The sequence below is a fragment of the Dasypus novemcinctus genome, chromosome 3 (genome assembly GCF_030445035.2).
Source record: "Dasypus novemcinctus isolate mDasNov1 chromosome 3, mDasNov1.1.hap2, whole genome shotgun sequence".
NCBI lineage: Eukaryota > Metazoa > Chordata > Mammalia > Cingulata > Dasypodidae > Dasypus > Dasypus novemcinctus.
In genome coordinates, this window is record NC_080675.1 from 134,702,217 (window position 1) to 134,723,084 (window position 20,868).

The following is a 20,868-nucleotide window of genomic DNA, read 5'->3' on the forward strand; positions in this document are numbered from 1 at the left end:
CTGTACAGACTCCACAATGGAAGGAATGGAAGGTCCTGAAATGAATTCTCTTGGCTCCAGTTTAGACTTAGGTAGGGTGAGTGAACCACTGCTAAGCATTACCAGGGGCCAGGAGCTTAGGTACTTTTGGATTTCTCTCATTTTCATTCTACATGTTATCCAGGCTCCAGAAAAATGCTTTTTGTAAGAAAACCACCATGACAACCTCCAAATAATTATTAAATCTTATATTATTGCTAATATTTTACTGTTGTTAATGTGGATGCAGTTTAAAGGCTATATTCTATGTTTACAGAGCTCTTGGAAGACAGCAGTCAGGGATCATCATCCCCCCCACACACATGAGGTACCTTAGATTTTTAATTTTGCCTGGGTCACAGCACTAACGCTAGAGCAGGGACTTGAACCTGAGTTTCTGACTGTCAGTCTAGTGCTCGCTAAATGTTGCCACATGCGAGATATAAAAAATGATTTCCTGTCCTTTACAAACATATTCTCAGCAACTCAGGCTGGCAAGTATAAGGAAAGTTTTCCATTGGAGAAGGGCTTTTTAAAGTGAAACATGAGTGTGCCTTATATTTCTTCAGAATTTTGTTGCTAATTATATCTTCCTTTCTGTTTATGTACTATTATCTGTTAATTCCTGCCGCAACAGATAATTTACATGGCTCTTCAACAACATTCCATCAATGAATCACCAGATACTGTTTAATTAATTGGGCCTCCTAACAATCTACAGAAAATGAATTCATCTGATATTGAACATAAATCAGCTCTGGCCATGTGTTTGTTGTTTTATAGTTTCTAGTCCTTTCAGGAAGACTGAGCTATTTGGGATGTTTGTGGGAGGCTCTGGAGCCAACCATGTTTTCTCCAGAAGTTAAAATTATATTTTAAAAATGCATCTCTTCATTTTTATGGCTCTGCTTTTAAAAATTGCTTTAAACCATGCTTGTACCTTCTGAACTTTTATCCATTCAAACTGCAGGAAGGGGAGGTTCAGGGAAGGTGTGTCACATATGTTTATCTATAGCAAAAGAAGTTGTTCCTTTGATTAAGTCTAAAACTAACCTCTTTTCATACTTAAGGGATGCTCATTTGGCATCTCTGCCCCATGGAATGTTGCTCTTACCACCTTCGCTTGTTATGAAATACTGAATTAATTTAAAAGAACCAGAGTAAGTTGTATTATCTTTTTAAAAAATCATATTCTTGGCACCAGGACTTTTGAAATAAAATGTGAAATACTGAGGCAAAATAACACACATTTATCCCAGGGATTTTATGGGGAATAAAAATGTGGTAGTCACAGTCCTAGAGTTAAATCACTTACATTAAGTCTAAAGTAGTTATACTGACAGGCCTTAGGAATAAAATCTTAGGATTTCATTCCCTTTCAATGATCTAACTATTTGGTCACCCACCTAATTCAGAAAATAAAAACATATCTGTGCAAAGTCCACAAGATGGTGATTAGGCATCCTACCGTTCATCATTTGAGATGATCAGAAATGAAGCTATTTATAAACTCCTGCCATAACAGAAACTGCTGTACCTCAATAAAAAGTGGGAAGATACAGAAGAGAGGCTGATAAAAACAAAATCATGAGGCACTAATCCTTATCCTATCACCAAAACCGTTGTCCAAGAGGGGCCTCCACAGTTGCCTGCTGAAAGGCACAAAGCACGGACTACCCGCTGCGGAAGCCAGGCCAGAGAAGTGAGGGATGGCTCTTCCTCAGAGAGCTGAAAGGCCGGACTCCCTGAAATGAACAGATAGCACCATTGAGGAACAGACCCTTAGATGAAAGCGGAAGCCAATGAAAACAGAGGAACCGAGGAAAACCTTCAAAGTAGTGAAAAATAACAAAAGTCCAGTTACTGATGTGAGCAGCACCCAAATGCTAAAACTGCAGCACGAGAGAGCTGTTTGAAGCTGCTAAAGGGATTTAATACAATCTGGAATGAACAGAAATTGCCAACAAATAGAACAGAAGGGCCAACCGAGAGACCGTAAGGAAGGGCAACCTAATGGAATGTGAGCCCTGGAAAGAGCTCACTTTGCAATGTCCTTTTGAAGATCTCAATCATTCTAAAGTGCTGTTTAACACACACACACACACACACCTCTCTGGGGTCGGTGGGGAATTTTGATGGGAGCTGCTCATAAAAACTCTTAAATAATGCAAGGCAATGGCAACCCATCCGATCTTCCACTCTGTGGACCAGGAGCAAAGAACAGACACAGGTTTCATCAAAGCAGGCTCTAATCTTTCTAGCACATCTGCAATGTCCATCTCAGCAGGGACGACCTTCGGAGTGAACTTTGGGGGTGATGTGCTCTTTGGTTTTGTCTGTGTTGCAGTTTAATTCAGCAGGAAGCAGGCTGTGGCTGGGAACCACAGCACAAAGAAAATCACAGCAAGGAGGTAAAAAATGTGGGGCTGATGGACAATAAGTGAGATGAAATAAATGACTGGTCGTTTTTTATGAAACCAGCAGAATAAAAAAAAATATATGGTAGGTTATCACTTTTAAGGCTCATTCCCCATTGCTGTCCCTAAGTAGGCAATGACAGAAACAGCACAATTGAGCAATCATACTCAGATCTGAGAGGCAGAGAAAGAGAAAGAGATGGAGAGGAAGAAGAAAGAGAAAGAGATTTAAAGGGTCAGGGAAGCTCTTTAAGACTGTGTCCAATTCAGGACAACCATCCAAATAAAAACTTTCAAGGTCACCCAAGTACAATGCAGATAAAATGCATTGTGGAGGCAACATATATAGACTTTTATTTTTCAAAAAACCACTATTCTGTTTTCATGCAGATAATTGTTGATACTACCTCAGGACGGACTGTGCTTTGGGTTCATGCACAGTATAAACTCTTAAGATGGTCAAAAGCTATGGAAATATCTGTGGTAGACAAAGCTAAGCAGTCCTATCACCTAAGGGCCCTGAGCCTGGGCGTTGCTGTGGTAATCTTTCACCCCATTTCAGACAAAAGGAAGGGAGGAGGTATTCCTTAGTAGAGACAAGTCAAAGGGCATTTGCATAAGGGAGGTAAATGAAGTTTCTCTGCCCACTCCATTACCTTTACTCTATCGGTTGGGTATTTTACATTAGGCAGTGGGGAATGGAAAATTCCTTACTCGTGAATGGGTTCACCCTCTCAGACCTCAATATATGTCCAAGGAACTCCATAGCAGGAATGACTGGAGCCTCGTTTTGATTTCTTCTGTCTCTAACCCTTGTTGTCGAGTCTGTTCCCCACCATGTCTGTTGTCTCCAGCATTAAATCAATGCCAGAACAGGGCAGAGGTAGAAGGGAAAAGGGTTTTAATCCACAATTGCTTTAGCCCCTCTCAAAGTCTTCTGAGGCTTTATAGTCCTGGATTCCTATCCATATGAAAATAGATTTTTTCATAATTCCATTCCTGCTTTCCCTCTTTCTTGGTGAAAAACAAATCCCCACCCCTCTCCATCTCCAACAATCTTAAGTTTGGCAAAAGAAAAGGATGGAGCCTTCTTTGTGTGAAGGGCCGAGTGCACTGAGCACCTAGTAGGTGCTCAATAAACACCAGCCGAAAGGCAGGAATCGTTCCTTCTGACGGTTGGCCAGAGACGAAAACTGCTTTGGGAAACATGATGAAGAGACCCGCCTTTCTGGCAGAGCCATCCTCACTCTTTCATCACTGTACTCAAAGATATTACTGATGTTGGCCCTCTGGTTTTGCTGCTTTTTTCCTCTGACTGGACTAACTGAGTCTACTCTGCTCACTAGCTGCCACTTCAGAATCCTGTCACGCAGCGGAAGGCCAAAGGACATTTTCCCCTAAGTCCTTTTAACTTCCCGGCATTCCGTTTTTCAACCCCACATTAAAGGTGCTGATGTTTCATCCTAGTCCTACCAGCCAATGGGTGGCCTCAAGTTAGACTAGGCAGGGCTTCTGTCGGCTCTTTCCCTGTTGGGCACAGGGAGAAGGAACCCAGAAAAATGTTTCTTCAAGCTCATTTTGCGATTTTTCTCTTGGATGCTATCACTGAAATTCTGAGATCATTTATTAAGAAACCGACGTGTTCAAAACTAACATACAACAGATGTCAACCTAGGACCACAGTTGGCCAGCAAGACTGTTTCTTGCAAGTTCTCAAAAATATTTTTTTTCTTTTTGCTTTCTTTTTTTTTTCTTCCCCTCTCACCCAACAGCCAATCATCTTATAATCCATTAAAGCTGGTTATACCAAGTCTGTTTCTTTTCCAAGACAAGGACTGCCAACTTTGAAACACAAAAATGAACCTCCCCTAATTTTGGCATGTTCCTCCAAGCCCAGCTATCCCTGGGCAAAACCTGATGGATGAGTGCCCAGTTGAAGCCTGAACTTAGAGACATAATTTTTACCTGCTTTAGCAGTGAACAATCCCCTGGAATGTTTTTGAATTTTCATCTTTGGTATGTTGCTGAGTCCAGCTTTAGCAAACCCAGCAGACTGATAGTGTCTTCAGTTTGGCAGAGTGAATCATCTGTCCTAAAGATGGTGGGTCTTAGATACTTCTAGTACCTACAGAAATCTCCCTCTGCTTCATCCTGGTCTCCAGTGGTCAAGCATTTCTGCATCCTTGAAATTGGTTTACATTTTAAGGGCTTTGGGATGACTAATTTCTATTAAACGAAACAGGACTGGGTGATCTCGCACTCTCCCAAGTGACTTGATCAGTGATTCTTGGGAATGGTTTAGTGGACATATTTTATTTCAGGGTGACCACACCAATCATTGTATGAAATGCCCTTTCCTCATTTTTTTTCTTCAAAGAAAATAACTGCAATTTTTTAGGAATCTCCTAGGGAAGAGAAATCTAATTGTGTTTTACTTATCTTTACCACCATTGTTCAGGAATAATTTTTTTTTTTAAATCAGGTGAAGGTGATTATATCTTTCCAAAGTTGGTAAAACAAATGTGTTGCATAAGGCATTTCAATTCAATTAAGGGAAACAGGTCAAATGCTAAAATATTGGTAAAATCAATTATGAGTAATAGGTCTCCTGTTAACAAATATCACTACAACCGCCTCTCTAAAATATTTGAATAAATTTACATTTGTTTCATATTCTCTATGTGCCTGCAATATACATGTGTTTCATTGACTATAAAATTTTCCTTGTCACATTTGATCTGGTGTACCCTGGAAATGACACATGGACTAGCCCTTGGTGAAGTTGTCACTAAGATGAGAGAAAATCAGGTGACAAATTGGAAAAAACTTTGGAATCAGGCAGATCCAGCTTTGAATTTCACTTGATCACTTCTCAGCTGGGTAGAGAACTCCATTCTCCTGAGCCTTGGCTTCCTCATCTGGAAATGGGGGTAATTATCACCTTTTGCACAGGGTCGTTGTAAGGTTTAAATAAGATAGCTCACTGTAAATGCTCACCAAATGCCAGGCTCAAGGTGTTCAATGAATGTATCTTTCTGATCTCCTTTGAAAATCCTAAAAAACATTATGTGTAAATGGCATGATAATCATAACATTTCACATTTGATGATTGTTTTTGTTGTTGTTGTTGTTGTTAGGATTAAGGTCACAAAGTCACATGAACAAGGGTTGTCAAAGGGAAAGACTTCCTCCTTTATCTTTACTATTAGTACAGGGGTACTCTCGAAGTGCTGTGTAGATAGGTCTCACATAGACTGGAAGGCAGCACTACGTGATAATAAATTAGTTGCTATAATCTGGATCAGCCTTTTCTTTAGACAAAAAGGTGATGTCTGATGTGGGGAAATTTGAGGGGTGAAAATACCTCCAAAGTGTCTACCCATTACATCAACTTGATATATGGACTATGCAGCAATATGGAAAAGTATCCACAATATTATGTTATGTGAAAAAAATTATGCAACATTATATCTGTGCTGTGATTACAAAGACATAAAAGTGATATACGTATATTAGAAAAGATAGAAAGGAAAACTGGAAACATTTTTGTTAGAGTAGTGAGAAAAATGGGTACCTTTTTTCCCCCTTTTTTAAAATAACCCTAGCCGCTCCTATAATGAGGTTGGGGCATTTGGATGGAAAATAGCAAATTCTATGAATGGAGAGTTATTCTTTCATGTCAATGAATGAGCTAATCAAAAGGTAAATATTTTACTTAAATAGACTTTGGCTTTTCTCCTAATAGCACAGAACGAATGCAAGTGTGACTGAGTTGGGAGAGTGGAAGGATGGACAATTTTGGAGGCTGGGCCATCAACTGAGGGGAGCAGGTTTGGACAAAGTGGGCCCTGATTAGGAGAGCAGGGGGAAATGGAGAAGGGACAGTTGTAGAAGTAAGGCCGCTAAGTGAAAAGGCTACCTCTGAGAGGCTTTGTGCAGGGAATGCTTAGAGGGGCCGATTCTTTCGTTGTATGTGTCTCTCTGTGCATACGTTTATTTTTGAAGAAAAGAGGGCTCAAAAACGAGCATTGATGAACTCCACGTCTCTCAAGAAGAAATGCATTCAAGAGTTTGGAATGCAGGTCACTGGCAATCTGGCTTGTAAAGCCATTGCTTCTGCCTTTGGGTCTATGAACCTTAGGGAGGTAGCAATGCAGTAGAAAGAAGGGCTTTGGGACTTGACCGATCTAGGTTCAAGCCCACCTCTGCCACCCATTGACCATGTGGATTGGACATGTTGCTTATCATCTGAAAGTCAGTTTCCTAAGCTGAAGAAATGAGGATCCTTAATATTCCTAGTTACCATGAGGTTTAAATATACATACACACACATACACGTTCATGCACTTACATACATATAAAATGCTTAGAACATAGAAAGTTTTCAAATAAGTTACCTATCCTTGCTACGGGGAATATGATAGGAAGATTATTAATGATGAAGTTACAGGTCGTGGCCGCATCCATGTTTATGGGCACAAGGAGGAACCAGAACTGCCTGCTCAGGGAACCATGGGTTTAAAGGGCTGCCAATGAAAATAAAACAGCACTACCTCCATGGGCCCCCACTCTGCTTCCTAGAATTTGTTGGTGGATTAGCTGCCATCATCCAGAGCTATAAGCCCTAATGCTCTCTCATGTTTCTTCATCTTAGGGCTGGGGCATTTGGCTGAACTGATGGCTCTGATTCCTGAAGTTTGAGTCCTGGAATATACCATGCTTTTCATGCTTGGCGTCAGGCGATACAGATAAAGGGGCACAGGGCAGCTTCCATTCTCTACAGAGTCCCGAGACAGAATGTTCCTAAGTCCTGAAGGTTTGCTTATCTCATCTGGGAAGCCGGTAATAGGAAATAACACCCCAGCCGGGAGCTCTGACCCTCACCTTTAAACACGCGCACAATGAGAAAGGGAAGGAAGAGTCTTTGCTAAGTCATAGGGGATAGGGTTTCGGGGACTTAGAGGGAGCTTACAAGGCAGGTAACTGTGGACTTGGGGCCCCAGCAGTTGCTGAGGAGGGGAAGGCTAGTAATGGGATTTGAGTTTATGCAGCCAAACCTAAGACAAGCAATCCCCGATACGAGGAGGGAGAATGTGAGTGCAAGATAGCCAAGGTCTGGGGAAGCTTTCTCCTTGCCAATCCAGCTCATAAGGAAACTGTTTATGTTTTCTGTTTGCCAAAAAACCTTTGTGCGTTGCTGAAACCTGTTTGTCCTGAACTCCTAACAATAAACACATGGCAACCAGTTCTCCAGATGACAAGTCCTTTTGTTAATGAGTAAGGAATGACTCTGATGGGGCCCTGCCACCATGAAAACCCTTCACTGCCTGGAATTTTGTGGACTGAGGATGAGAGGACTGCTTTGGAAAGAACACTGTTTTCTCACTCTCCATCCTCCCAAGTGTACTCCTGCTCCTTCACACGTGGGCAACCTGTACACCCACATGCATTATTGTTACGAGCATGCCTCATTTGGGTGAGATGAATTTATTTTGTCTGAAAAGCTGATGCTTCAGGGGAAGCAAATGCATCTCCATATGAATCTTAGAATATAAAGTGTAAAACTGTATGCACGTGTGTGTTCACATATCCTTTATAAAATCACTTTATATCCCTTTTCATGAATACATGCATACATTCATAATACACATATGCATTTGTGGTTCGGGAATCAACAAAAACAATGTAACTTCAAAAACATGGCAATTGATAGTGTTAACCAATTAAATAGAAGCGTGGATCAAATCCCATAAGGGTGTGTGTTCTCCAGGGTGGTGCAATGACGTGTCTTCAGCCTGCGTGAGATTGAAGCCAGCACATGCACCCGCTCTCTCCTCTCTCTCACCTTGCTGTCTGTTAAAATCTCTCCTCACACTTGCCAGGAATCCACCCAGTTGCATAAGGGACAGAGCTGGTTGGCAAGAATAGAGAAATTTCAACTTCTGTTTGTTGTTTTACTGGTATCTGTTGTTAACTAAAAGTTAGAAAATGAATATATTCCTTGTAATCTTTACGAAGGTTCAGAAAGTACTAGTCTGGAAGAACAGCCATGGAGTGTTTGGGGGAAGTCTTGAGGAATTCCAGTGGTCATAGGGTTTAAAAGATTCTGATCTTGGAACCAAAACAGACCCCAAATATGTCAGAACTATGTTCCAGGAAAAGGGTTTGGGAAAGGAAACTTGTAAAGTAAAAATAAACTGATTGTTTTGTACTTTGTGCACATAAGAATGGCCAGGCCGCCATTCTATGGCTGGGCAAATCCAGGTTCAGCCTGACTAATTCCAAGGTTTGCTGAGTCAGTGGAAGGCTGTAAGAAAGCCCCTTGTTCTCAGCTCAGGGTCACACGCCTGCCCCCATGGGTAACTGGATGAGTGCTCAGAGAAACAGCTTGAAAATACTTGATGGAAATGCTTTTACTTGACAGACAAGCTTCATATAGAAAACAATTAATTTTGGGGAAAACTTCCACAATACAGAATTTTTTTAAAAAAAGAGAATTGTCCCATGTCCCATGCTTTTTCCTTTCCTTTCCATCCTCCCATAAATTATCAAAGGCAGGAATTACACATATTTCTTGCTGATAAGCCCATTAAGACACAGTGTGTCTATATGTTTTGCTCAGTGTTATAGTTTCAGAGCCCACGATGGTGCTTGCACACAGTAGGTGCCATTTTTGTTGCCCCTGTTTGTTGAATCGATCAATCAATCATGCAGAGTAGTGAGTCCAGCATATACTTAAAAAGTGCTTGTCCACTAACCGAGGCAAGAAAACTAGACCTGATGCTAATGAAATTTGGGGCCCTTATTTTTACCTCAGAAATACAGGAGCAAAAGGAAGAAGGGCAGCAAAGTCTGTGGTAGCGACTTAGCAAGAGCGGAACTGGGACAGCAAAGTCCTCTCAGAGAACATCCCACTTAGAGGCCCCTGCAGACAATTAACGGGAGAACTGTCATGGGCCAATTTCAACAACTGTTACAGTTTCCTAAAATGGTGGCTGATGAGCTGTATTAATCAGGAAGGAAGAAGAATAGAGCAAAAACATTTTAGGTTTGGACAAACCTAAAACCATGTGCTTCTTCACAGTCAATGTTCATTAAGTTCCACACCAGGTGATGGGCAGATTTGCCTGGCTTCACCCCGTCCTTCACAACTGTTGCTAAGCCAAAGTTCAGGTAGGGCTGTTTTGGAGGCAGGGCCCTGCTGTGCTAGGGACTGGGGTTTCCCTGCACGTACAGGGGAAAGACAAGAAGGCAGTGAGGGATGAGAGAAGCTTGACAAGTGTTTTGTACTCTTGAAAGTAATCATGGTAAGCCACACTCTGGTTCCAGAACTCTCAAGTCACAGCGATGTGACTGGGGCTTGCATCTGAGGGCAACTGATCAGAGAGGGACAAGGACAATTACGGGCTACAGATAAGCGGCTAAACAGGCACTCTTCTCACTATCAACACAGATTTTTCTTTTCTTGGCCATTGGCAATTAGTTTGGCTGGTTTTCCCTTCCTGTGTTCCTGAAGATGGGGCAGAGGTAACTGGTAACGCTCAGAATCTAACGGCAACACCATCCTCAGAGCCAGTGATGGAGAGCTGTCTAGACTCAGCACGCAAGCATGCACATCTCTGACCGAGCAAAGAGCGTCAGCACGACTTCCACTACATTCCTCCCCTCCCTGATCCTCCACCTACCCACATCCCCCATGCTAACCCAGAGCCCTTACATGCACAAACACACGCATGCACCTCGAAGCCCATCCTTCTGTGACTCCAGCTGATAATACTCTTTTGACCATTTTCACTTGGCTGAATCTAGAATATATAACTTCACAAAGGCAGACACCCACCGTGTCTGTGAGGTTCACGATTGTACCCCCAGGCGCCTGGTACAAGGCAGTGTTAAATCAATGTGTCAAGTGTTGAATGAGTGGATCAAAATGTTAGGAGACAGGGTACCCACTCCATGCTGTGTATTTGCCCCTACCAAGCTTGAACTCACGGTGAAATTACGTGGACACGACTTTTTTTTTTTCATGTACGTATTCTCCAGGAGCTTTACAGAAGTCAGGAATCATAGGTAATATGTCCCCTGTACTTTGGTGACAAAAAGAAAAGTAACTTATTTCTCATTTGAAGGTGTCAAAGTCATCTTTCTTGTGAGTTTAACTTACCAAAAACAACCCCACTCACAGTAGCCCTTCAAATCTTATTTCCCAACATTTGTATATCACGGGAATGGACAATTTCTTTAGAATATGATGCCTTGCCATTTCCTCAAGTCTTGCTAATCTGCTGGGTTTGAAGCTCATGCAACTTTTTTTTCATCTATCCCAACACCTCTTGTTGACACATGCCCAAAGGTGCGTAGCTTAAAAAGGGAGTGGTCTTCAAAAACATAACCTAGGTGTTCCTTGTTCAAATGAAAACTTGACAGGCATTCTCACAGGGAATATTGGAACATTTCCCTCAACAGCTGTACAAAAGGTTAAAACTTGTTCCTGGCAAATGTGGTTACAGTGATGCATCCTACATGGATTTTTCCCTTCTTGTGGTTCACTAAACTCTAATTGCAATCATGTTGGGCATAAGCTGCTTACCGTAATGTTTCATGAAGAACACTGCACTCCAGAATTCAATACACAGAAATGGTTTCTTTAGTTTTAAAGCATGAATATGGTAATTGAGACGACTACAAAAATTGACACATCTTCAGTAGATCATTTTTCTTTGGAGACAAAGGCAAGTTCTGATGTCTCCAATTATTGAGGACTGCATTTAATTTTATGCATGATCAGCAGCCATTTTGGCTTCATTTGATCAATTTGGGGACAAAATATCTTGGGGCTACAAATATGGCCATGCACATTCACAGATGATGTGTCACTATGATTCCTTTTGGGCCCACTCACAATCAACAGGATTGAGGGATTTTTGTTTTACTTTGTTTGCTAAATTAAAATAATTTTTTTTTTGCATAAGAATATCACAACTGAGAAACTCACTCATAATGCCAGAATCTTAAACACATTAACTACTTTCCTTCTACCTCAAGGTCATAGCATTGAAGTCCATCTGCATACAAGTTGGAGTTTTCCTTCCCCCCACTCCAGCTTTTCTTTATCACTAATGCTGGATGGTGGCACAAGGATCACCCATTCTGGCCATTTTCACTGTGGCTTAGGAATTGGCGGAACAACCACACTACCCAGGATTTCAGGGCTTTGCGATTTTAGGATCTAGAATCACAGCATTGCTTGAGGCCCTTTCTGCAGAAGGCGCAGAGCGTCTTTGCTTGCATTTGCTGGCCTCAAGGAACCAAAGGCCCTGACTTACAAGGCTGCTCCCCTCTGTTCTATGTATCCAAAGCTGACTAGTTTTACAAAGTGCTCCCTCTACCTTCTCTGGGGCCATCCCCAGCCATTCCTGCCCATGAGACTCTCCCCCTCCTTTTAACTCCCGAAGCTACCATAGTCAGCGTCTCTCACCATCTCCCTTTGTTGCTAACGTATGGACGCTTTGCTTCCCTAACCAAACTCGACTGTTCTTAGAGCAAGGAATACACCTTATATCTTTTGGCGTCCCTAGCACACCCAGGACGAATTAACCCAGTGATTGATTACAGATGAACCAAATAATATTAGCGATGAGGTAACTGGTCAAATGGAAAAGTAGGTAAATGGAAATAATGTAGAAATTGTGAAAAAGAAGAAGATACTGTGGTATTAGATTAAACAGGGTCCAGTTTTACTCTTTGAAGTTAGTTAGCCTCTCTATGCCTCCATTTTCTCATCCAAAAATTGAAATAATAATAGTACCCGATTCATTGGCGGTTATGAGGATTAAAGAAGTTCATATCAGTAAAGTGCTTAGAACAGTGTCAGGGTTGTAGCAAATGCTACACAAGCATTTGTTAAATAAAAATAATAAATAACATTGCAATTCCAAAATCCACCGTCGGACCTGCCCCGGGGTAGGTGCTCGCTCAGTTCAGGAAGAACTCAACTACTGCGTCGGTTTTGCGAGTCTTGAACGAGGCTGTGCCTGGGATGCAGCGCCTGCCCGGACCAAGGGGCTCCCGGTGACCCTGCCTTCCAGGAGCAGAATCGCTTGGGAACGCAGCAAGCTCCCAGCTCCAGTTCAAGGGCCCGCTTCCTTACCAGGGTCTGCCACAAATAAAGTCTAGCTGGGGCTCTCCCAGGGCTGGGGCGCGCGGCTTTTCGGGTTAGCAGGAGGAGGAGCAGTGCCCTGCGCCCTGGCGCCAGGCCGGTGGCGGCGGCGGCGGCGGGGACAGCTCGGAGCTCCTCCCCTCGCCGCCCGCCCCGAGCCGGCTCGGAAAGTTACTGCCTGCGAACTGCTAACGTGGCAGGAACGCCGGAGAGCCCCGCGCTGCCAAGTGCTGAAATCCAGGGCTGCGTTTCTGACGCTCACAGGCACGGCTCTTCCGAGTCTAGTCTATACATGTTCCCTGCACATAACTGTATTCTTTCAGTGGTTTGTATATTCTAGGCAGAGGGAGGGCAGAACAAGTCTGAGGGAGTGGCAGCGAGGCAGGAGCCAAGAACTCACGTATGATTTCTTCTTGTCCAGAGATGTCCCAAAGATGAATGTAGAATTCACCCACTGTATTGTATCGCTGAACTTTCAGGGAAGAGATTTTTTTAAAGTAACCTAATGCTTTATCAGGTTCAATTCACCAGAGGCTTCCATTTACCTATTTGTTCATTATTTTTACATTTTTAAATTATTATTATTTTTTTAGGAGGTCCTGGGGATTGAACCTGGGACCTCATATATGGGAAGCAGGTACTCAAACCACTGAGCTACACCTGCTCCCCTGCTTATTCATTTTTAACAGACATTTCCTGAGCACCAATTATCCATTAGTTCCTAACTAGGTCCTGGGAAACTTGAGAAGCTATAGACCAGTGTGGAGACAGATAGTAAATATCTTGTCATTATATGATATGAAGGGCTAAGACAGTGGCACATGCAGGGGGCTCTGGGGCAGGGAAATGAATTCTGCCGAGTGGGGAAACAGCAAACCACAAAGGTTTGCAAGGGAGTCTTGTGTGAGCTGGGCTTTGAAGACTCCAGTGAGGAGGTCAGCACATGAAAAAGAGGCCTGATTAGGCTGTGATATACATTTCTCATCTTTGTCCTACACCTGCTTCTTCAAGTGAGGTTGTGAAAATATAAAAACAATCTGTGAGTTGAATATATCTAGTATTGTATTGATGTTACATCCCCTGAGTATGATAATTGTACTATGGTCATGGAAGAGAAATTCTTAGGGAACCCTCGTGGAAACGGGGTAAAGGGACATGTCACTCCACATATACCTGTAGATGTGTGTGTATATATGAAGAGGGGGAGAGCATGATAAAGCAAAGAGAGCAAAGTGTGAACAACTGGTGAATTGGGAAAAAGAGAACATGAGAGTCACTTTGTGCTATACTTGCAACTTTTCTAGAAGTTTGAAATTGTTCCAATCAAAAAGTTACCAAAAAATTAAAAGACCAAAATGCCAAAGCCTTTTATTTATGATCATTCTGAAAGGCATAAACAAAAATCAGAACATAATTTGGTTGGAAAGATCTAGTGCAGCATCTTCTGTGCATCCCTCCTCACTACCCTGCCCTTTCTTTTTTCAGAAACTTTGAGGTTTGTCAGGTGAGAGGGTCAGAAAAGCCCATAACAGGGTCTGCAGAGGCAGTTCCAAAAGATGCTGCTTGCTCCTCCATAGAACTGGGGACCCTGGAAACTAGAGGAAGTGGTTCCTCCCAGGAGTGGGCAGTCAGCTTGGAAAGGATTTGGGATCTACCTCAATTCTACTGCACTTGCTTATGGTACAATTTTAAAAGCTCCTTACTATGGACATTTCACTGATTCCTCCTAACAGCTCCATGAGTTGGGAACTGCTCATATTTCCATAGGACATGGAACGTAGAGATAGGATGAAAGCAGTATGATTTTCTGGGGTGGTAGGATCGCAGTGAATATTGACTTTCATTTTGATGCTCATGGGTGTTATTTGTATAATAAATAATATCTTAAAAATTCCAACCCATTGGTTGATGATTCCTGACGCAGTAGATACAGTTTCGAATATAGTACCTAACATGGAATCTTTGTCATTAAATACATTACAGCTTCTCTGTGTCTTAGTCTCTTTCTGAAATATGAGCTACACCTGCTGATATATTCCCACTAAAATCCCCGTTTTAGGGTTGAAATTCTGTGTATTCTGTGTGTAAGAAACAGAAGGTGGTACAGATTGGGGAGGGTAGGAGAGGGTGGGGAGGGATAGGGTAAGGTGAAGGCAAAATGCTCTTTATAAGGACACTTGCTCACAGTGGAACCAGACATTATACATGAGGCTGGGCTGGGTTTTTTACACATAAGGTATTATTCGATATTGGGAGGGCACATCAGATCTGAAATAGGTTGTTTTTCTCTCTCTCCTTCCTTTTCTCCTCCCTCCCTCCCTCCTCCAAATGGAAGTTGTGTTTTGGACTAGCAGAGAATCTGAGTGTACTCTCCTCACCTCCCGAAACTCACCCCCCTGATATCTTTTAACCCTTTTGTGTCACATGTATGGAAGAGATACTCTTCTATTTGCTGTGTATACAGGGATGATTATTCACTGGAAATGTATCCCCAAAAGGTGGAAAATTTGTAGTAACCAAAGGGAACAGGCTGCTGCCAGTTAGTTTTCTCTTCCCAGCCACCTTCCTGACAATCTGGATAGAAAGCAGAACTTTCATTTCCGTGTATCATCCATCTATGTTCAAAGATGCTTTTGAGAGAGCCAAGGGAACGATTTAATACCGTCAAGTGCTTTGAGATCTCAGACAAAGAAGCTCTGTAAATACAGAGAATTACTGAGCATTATCGGCCCTGGTATCGTTCCCCTTAGTATTATCGGGGCTTTGGAAAATTAATGAAGAAATGGGCCCTAGCATGCTGGCAGTGGCAATCACTTCTGGAAAGATTAAGGGACCCTCCACATTGGGGAATGTAGGAGTCTGTGAAAGCACTCACCCAAGAACTACTTTTGCAAATTAAAACCACAAAAGATTAAAATATGTTGCAGTATGGAAAAGGAAAACTTAAATTGAAGCAGTTCATAGAGAGCTGCCTTATTCTTCTTAACAACTATGTGCCTACTAACCAACTTTAAGGATATTTCTAGTCCTTTACTAATACAAACAGTGCTGCAGTGAATACTTTGGCTACACACCATTTTTAAAATATGCAAATAGATGTGCAAGATAAATTCCTACAAGTGGAATTGGCAGGTTAGTGGGTAAGTGCATTTTTGATAACTTTGTATATTGCAAAGTGGTCCTTCATAGAGACTTTACCATTTTACATGACCACTGATCACATATGTGCCTGTTGAATATACATGTTTGCATATACATAGTCATCTTACTTATATATTTGTAATGGTTTTCTAGAAGGCTGCATAAGAAAATAGTAACTGTGGCTAAGGGATAGGGCTTATCTTTAACTTTATACCCTTGTGCACTTACACCTTTTGAATATTGTATCATGTACCTACATTACCTATTCAAAAAAGATATGTCATGCTATTGTGAGTGAAACTACTGATTAAATAACAAAATGAAAAGATGACTTTTGTAACATCCTCTGAGGATGGGGGTAGATGAGTTGTGTCTTCAGAGCTGTCCCACGTTAGTCTCAATGCCCCTCCTCACCAAGGTGGGGCTTCAGCACCCACGCTGCCCAGTGACCTCAGGAAGCCAGGCTGCTCAAAGGATTCCATGCCTTGTCAAATATTTGACTTCCACATCCTTCAAATTTCTATCAATCCTTCAAAACCCCACAGCAGGGATTACCCTCTTTAGTGAATCCTTCCCTAAATTCTTAGAAGTAATCCATACCCTCATTTGTTTGGGTGTCTGTCTTCCCTACTATGCATTGAGGATAGAAACAATGTCTTGCTTATTTATTTATATATTTATTTGTTTGCTTTAATTTAAATAAACTATTTAAAAATAATTTCAGGTTTATAAAAATGTGGCAAAATTAGTAGAGTTTCTCCTATTGTTAACATCTCGCATTATTATGGTACAGTTGTTAAAACTAAGGAAGCCACATTAGTAAATTACTATTAACTGAACTTTAGAGTTTATTTGGACTTCTCTGGTTTTTCCATAATGTCCTTTGTTTTTGTCCCAGGATCCCAGCTGGGATGCCATATTACATTTAGCCATCATGTCTCTTTAGGCTCCTCAGGTCTGGGAAAGTTACTCAGACTTCCCACGTTTTTGATGATCTTGACAGTTTTGAGGAGTCTTGATCAGGTATCCCTCAAATTGGGTTTGTCTGATGTTTTTCTCCTAGTTAGACTGGGTTTTCTTTATTTTTAAATACCAGCACTTAGCTAAATGTCTACTATATGCCATCTAGCAGAGACCAGGCATTTGATTAATGCTTAGTGAACTGCATAGAATACAAGTATTTCCCAAGCACCTTCTCTCTTTATAGAACCCTGGTTGATGCCCTTGGGGAGATCAAGTATGAAACTCAAGTCCCATAGTGATCTTCCACACTGTCAAATAACAAAGCAGTATGCAACCAAGTGTCAAATAAGGAGAACTAGAAGACTGACTTATGGCAGCTTCGGAGATGGATTAATCAGTGTGAGTGGGTGAGGTCAGCAACATCTTTGTGAAAGAAAGGACTGGAAAAGTGGAAAGCATTTGGAAGCACTTTGTCAGGTTCTCAAGTACATCAAACTCTTCTCTGCCTTAAGGCCTTCTCACATGCTGAACCCTAAGTCTGGAAGACCTTTCCACCCTAATTTTCACCTGGCTGGTTTCTTGCCAATTTTGAGGTCTTGTCTTCCATGGGACCTCCACAGATCACATTACCTAAAATAGGCTCCTCCTGTCACCCTGTCCAGCACCCTTTTTGCTTTCTTCATGGCCTTTGACAACTTTGTAAGGTTTGATTGTTTACTTCTTTACTGCCTCTCTGCCTTTAGAGTTTAAGCTTTTTAAGGGCAAGTGCTGTCTTTACCTGGCAGAGCACATTTCCTGGGACAAAGAGATACTCAGATTATCTTGTTGGGTGATTGAATGAGTTGATGTTGGATGAGCTTGGCAAGACATGGGATAATGACAAGAAGATATGTGAGCAACTGCTGTAAGAGGCAGAGGAATGGGGCAAGAGTGGACTGGGTAGGCAGATGGGCTGGTGCCAGCTCATCAGACTGATCACAGTAATGTCAGATCATCCCAAATGAGGTGGCATAATTTGGGCAAAGGCCAGCAATGTACTAGGTGTGGGTTGCACAGAGGTAGAGGTCATCTAGTAATTTTCCATCTTGGAAGGCCAACGTTCATAGGGCAAATAAGGGATTGGGGATAATCAGGGCCAAGAGAGGGGCAAGGGCTTTAGGAATGTTTCTGTGAATTAACATGGAGAAAATATCCCATGAATGAGAATTAACACCAAAGGTCCTGGCAGGCAAGGGTGGTGTCCCATTTCAACTTCCCTGTCATTGACACAAACTCATGAAATCAAAAGGTAATTTAGTGACTGCTTCCAAATAAAGATAAAATGGAAGACAAATACTGATTTGATTTTATAAAATTGGATGTTTTTGCTACATAACTTAGTCCTAGAACAGTTCAGCCACCTTTGGAAGCTGAGCAAATTTAAAACAAAGCAGTAATGACCTTCAGGGCTCAGAATGGAAAGGACCCCATAGGAATCTTTAATCTTTTCCACCATGCTTTCTACCTGGTTACAAAGGAAAGAATCAGGGTATACACTGCCTACCTTGAAAGTATATATTTTTCCATCCAAACCCAATTTTAAAATGCTGACTGAAAGGGCAGTGTTTTATACAGATTCTCGCTGGAAGGAACTCAATGGGAAAAGGCCTGGAAAGTTTATAACAAAGAAATTCTGAGTCCAGAGTGTGATTTAGTGACAAGTAAGTGGTACACCTCATCATTGTATACACATATAAATAACTATGATTGGTGAACTCTGCTGAGTTTACATCCAACTTAAGTAACAGCTCTGAAAGATAACAATGAGCTATGCATATGGACGTCCAGAGGGCCGTCAGTGACAGAGGTCACAGGACTCCCAGAGGCCTGAGTGCACATTCCAGGCGACCTCCTTCTGACAAAGTAGGTAATGGGCAGTGGAAGACTGCATGGACACTTCTGATGGTCAGCACAAGAGATCAAGAAGTGTGCCTTCGCTATTTCAAATCTACAGCCTTTGAACTCCTAGAAGGTAAGTGGTCGAGTTGTAGTCACTGACCTGTGTCTATGTAGCTGAGGGATTCCTTCTCTCCTCTGTACTTAGTTAGAGACTTAGGGTAAAAGAGACTGTAGGTATCAGCCTGTCCCACACCATCATTTGACAAAGGAGAAAACTGCTGTCCAGGGAACACCATGGCCTGCCTAAAGTCACCCAGGTAGATGGTGTTTGAGCTGGGATGAGACTTCCTAATGCAGCTTTCGTTTTACAATCCCAAGTAGCCCATCTGGGGACATGTGGGTGACTGACCACCCAAACCGGTTCTGATTCCAAATTTTGATTTCCACTTTCCATTTATTCGATTGGATGAGCACTGTTCTCCATCTTCTTTTCTCACATTACTTTTGTAACAACTTTGACACCTACTTCCTGCCAATCTCCAGCTCATATCAATTTATTTCCCTAACAGGAAATAGGTGTCAGTTTTACAGGTGGAAAGTAATTTCCCTGCAAATATTACCAGAGAGGTTACTAGCACTACTTGACAGTTTTATTATTACTTTTGTTTTGAGCTAAGGTGGGGAACTCTGCCTTTGCAGGGTTTTATGGCCCAAAAATATAGAGATTTTAACTTTGTCTCAGTTTTAAAATCAGAGGGTAAAACAAGAAAGAAAGAAGTGAGTCGGCAGCATGCTGAGTACACCGACGGGACCTCACAAGATCTTGGTTCTCCTCCCACGTCCAACCCACAAACATTCAGATCCTAAAGCATAACTGTGGGTTGAAGGGAATCACACTGCAGCACCTGAACAGCCAGCTCAGAGGTGGGCAGCAGAGGGCACTTGGCAGTTCCTTCTTATAAACACTTGTTATCAGCTTATTTACCAGGATGGACAGTAACTTGCTCTACACTTTTCCTGATTTAATCGAAGGTTATTATGCTTTAATAAGAACCCAATGATCTAAATATTTTACATTTACCCAAGAAAATTAGACAGCACAAATACAGCCAAAAGAGTATCCATTAATAGCTATTTATGTATATTTCATTAATAGCCATCCATGTGTAGGGTCTACTTTAATTCAGGTTTTACTACCTATGTATTTTCTAAAGACTCAGATATTCTTGGGTATGAGTTGCCATATAAAATACATGATGCCCAGTTAACTTTGAATTTCCAGTAAACAACAAATATTTTTTTTTAGTATATTCAAAATATTTCTGGGGACGTAATTATACTAAAAAATTATTCACTCTTTGTGAATACTGTGTTTATCAACCAGCCAGTTTATAATAATTCAGATTATTTCTTTCCCTGCTTTCTTCTCTTCTGACCTTATAGTGACTTAATTTTAGGAGCCTTATTAGAGGTAGGGGGAGAAATATAACTCAAGAGAATTGTATGTCCTACTTATCATCAGCTGAGGTACACATTTTCGTAGGAGAGTAACTTGATACTTTTGGCTAAAAATGGTGATTATCTGTATTCTCACTATTACCAGATAGACAGAGTTAGCTAAGACTAGTGTTTTCTGGGGTTTGGTATTTGCAGACCAGTGAAATGTAAAAAAAGAAAAGAAAAGGAAATTTTGAAATTGTGAAAGACAAAAATAGTGTTGCCAAATTTAAATTTGATCAAATATGTTAAAAATATACCATAGTTACCATCTTCACTAATTATTAATTTGTAAAAGAAAATAACATTTTAATATCCAAAAAGCAGGAAGGAAACACTCTCAGTATAAAGAGTAATACTTGTTAAAGTAAAGTTGGCAGCCCTACAATGTGTTGCCCTCATTTGTATGAAAACTTTGTCACCATCTGGCACTGGCTGTGTGTGGGATGTAAGAACACCTGGGCCAGATTATGCCATAGTGGCACCTTCAAAATGGCAGGGGCTAGACTGTGTATTATCCAGGTTTGTGTTGGGAGGAAATAACCACAGAGCACTTTTTAAAAAAATTATTTCCATTTTTATTTATTTATTTATTTATTAAAGAAAAGAGGTCAACACAAGTCAGTTTCAATTTCTATGAACTTAAATTTCTATCTAACTTAAGTATTTTATTTCTGAGGTGCACATTATTTGTGTAGATGTATAATATGGCTTTTCTTATGATAAAACATATCCTAAATTTGTAAGATATAGAAGGCCTTTTTCTTTACTTTGGAACACGGCCCCCTCTCTGAA

At 41.4% G+C, this 20,868-nt stretch overlaps 1 protein-coding gene across 2 annotated transcripts in view; it reads right to left on the minus strand.

Moving 5' to 3' along the window:
* RORA (RAR related orphan receptor A) overlaps window positions 1-20,868 on the minus strand; it is a 712,506-nt gene that overhangs the window by 116,354 nt on the left and 575,284 nt on the right. The window lies entirely within an intron of this gene.